This window comes from Triticum dicoccoides, chromosome 2A (genome assembly GCF_002162155.2).
Source record: "Triticum dicoccoides isolate Atlit2015 ecotype Zavitan chromosome 2A, WEW_v2.0, whole genome shotgun sequence".
Taxonomy (NCBI): domain Eukaryota; kingdom Viridiplantae; phylum Streptophyta; class Magnoliopsida; order Poales; family Poaceae; genus Triticum; species Triticum dicoccoides.
This window is the reverse complement of record NC_041382.1, coordinates 46,239,741-46,242,036: the sequence shown is the minus strand read 5'-3', so window position 1 is coordinate 46,242,036 and position 2,296 is coordinate 46,239,741.

Genomic DNA, 2,296 nt, shown 5'->3' with positions numbered 1-2,296 from the left:
GACGGGGACGGGGACGACGGGGACGGGGCAGCGACGGGGGCGGCGAGGAGGGATATGGAGACGGGGGCGGCGAGCGATGGGGCAGAGGAGAAGAAGCAGATGAGAAACTGAAATTTTTGAAGTGTTTAGTTATATAGGATGGACCTTTAGTACCGGTTGGAGCCACCAACCGGTACTAAAGGCCTGTTTTGGCCAGGCCAAGCGGCGGGAACCGCACACCCTTTAGTACCGGGTGGGGGCTCCAACCGGTACTAAAGGGGGGGCCTTTAGTACCGGTTGGAGCCACCACCTGGTACTAAAGGGGGTGCGCTGGCAAGGTGCTGTGCGGCAAGTTTAGTCCCACCTCGCTAGCCAAGGGCGTCCGTACTGGTTTATAAACCCCAGTGCGGTAGCTCTCTCGAGCTCCTCTCCAAAGCAGGCCTACTGGGCCTACATGTTCTGTGCTGCCCTGTGGGCCTACTGGGCCTTTACGGGCCTGCATCCTGGCCCAACAACAGGTTGAGTTTCTAGTCGTATGCAGGCCGCTCTGGCCTAGTAGGCGGGCTTTTTATTTTTATTTTTTTGCTTTATTTATTTTTAGTTGTTTTTTGTGTATTTAGAGTTTCTTTGTGAATATTTTTGCTTTAGGTACAAAAAATTACAAACTTTCTGTTAGTGCCCGTAGTTTTCAAATTTGAATAGTTTAAATTTTGAATTATTTGAAATTAGTGCGAATCACTAGTTTGTGAATAACTTAACTATAAAAATCAGTAAAGGCATGAAAGAATTTGTTTTCACATAAAATTTCTTCGCGTTTCAAATGCCAAACACATAACTACCCTAACTATTACAGAGATTCCCTCCTGGGTGTGAAACACAGAAGAAAGTGATGATAGTGAAGCCGATCACATCCCAGATCTTTGGGTGTGAAACTTTTTCTTCGCGTGTGTCCCTTTGCGCCGTAACCATGGAAAATCTTCATCATTTAACGGGATGCTCGGGTCAATATTCATTGTGAATGGAGCAATTTCATCAAACTTTTCATAATCTTCTGACATGTCTGTCTTGTCATCCACTCCCACGATGTTTCTCTTCCCAGAAAGAACTATGTGCCACTTTGGCTTATCGTACGATGCATTCACTTCCTTATCTTTTCTTTTTCTTGGCTTGGTAGACATGTCCTTCACATAGAAAACCTGTGCCACATCATTGGCTAGGACGAATGGTTCGTCTGCATACGCAAGATTGTTGAGATCCACTGTTGTCATTCCGTACTGCGGGTCTTCCGTTACCCCGCGTCGTGTCATATTGACCCATTTGCACCGAAACAAAGGGATCTTCAAACCACGTCGATAGTCAAGTTCCCATATGTCCTGTATATAACCATACTTTGTTTCCTTTCCTGTCTTGGTTTCTGCATCAAAGTGGACACCACTGTTTTGGTTGGTGCTCTTCTTATCTTGGGCGATCGTGTAAAATGTATTACCATTTATCTCGTACCCTTTGAAAGTCATTATATTCGAAGATGGTAACTAGGACAGTAAGTACAGGTCATCTTCAATAGAGGTGTCATGCATGGTACGTGTCTGCAACCAGCTGGTGAAACTCCTGGTTTGTTCACGTGTAATCCAGTCATCAGACCACTCCAGGTGTTTGGAGCGTAGCAAATTCTTGTGTTCATCCATATACGGAGCCACAAAGGCGGAATTCTGTAAAACTGTGTAGTGTGCTTCAGTGAGAGAATGTCCGTCCATACATATTATTTGTTCCCTTCCTAGCATGCCTTTTCCATCCAGTCTGCCCTTATGCCGCGATTCAGGAACACCAATCGGCTTAAGGTCAGGAATAAAGTCAATACAAAACTCAATGACCTCCTCATTTTCATGGCCCTTGGAGATGCTTCCTTCTGGCCTAGCATGGTTATGAACATATTTCTTTAAGACTCCCATGAACCTCTCAAAGGGGAACATATTGTGTAGAAATACAGGACCCAAAACGTTAATCTCTTCGCATAGGTGAACTAGGACGTGCGTCATGATATTGAAGAAGGATGGTGGGAACACCAACTCGAAACTGACAAGACATTGCACCAAATCATTCTCTAACCTTGGTATGATTTCTGGATCGATTACCTTCTGAGGGATTGCATTGAGAAATGCACATAGCTTCACAATGGCTAATCGAACGTTTTCCGGTAGAAGCCCCCTCAATGCAACCGGAAGCAGTTGCGTCATAATCATGTGGCACTCATGAGACTTTAGGTTCTGGAACTTTTTCTCTACCATGTTTATTATTCCCTTTATATTCGACGAGAAGC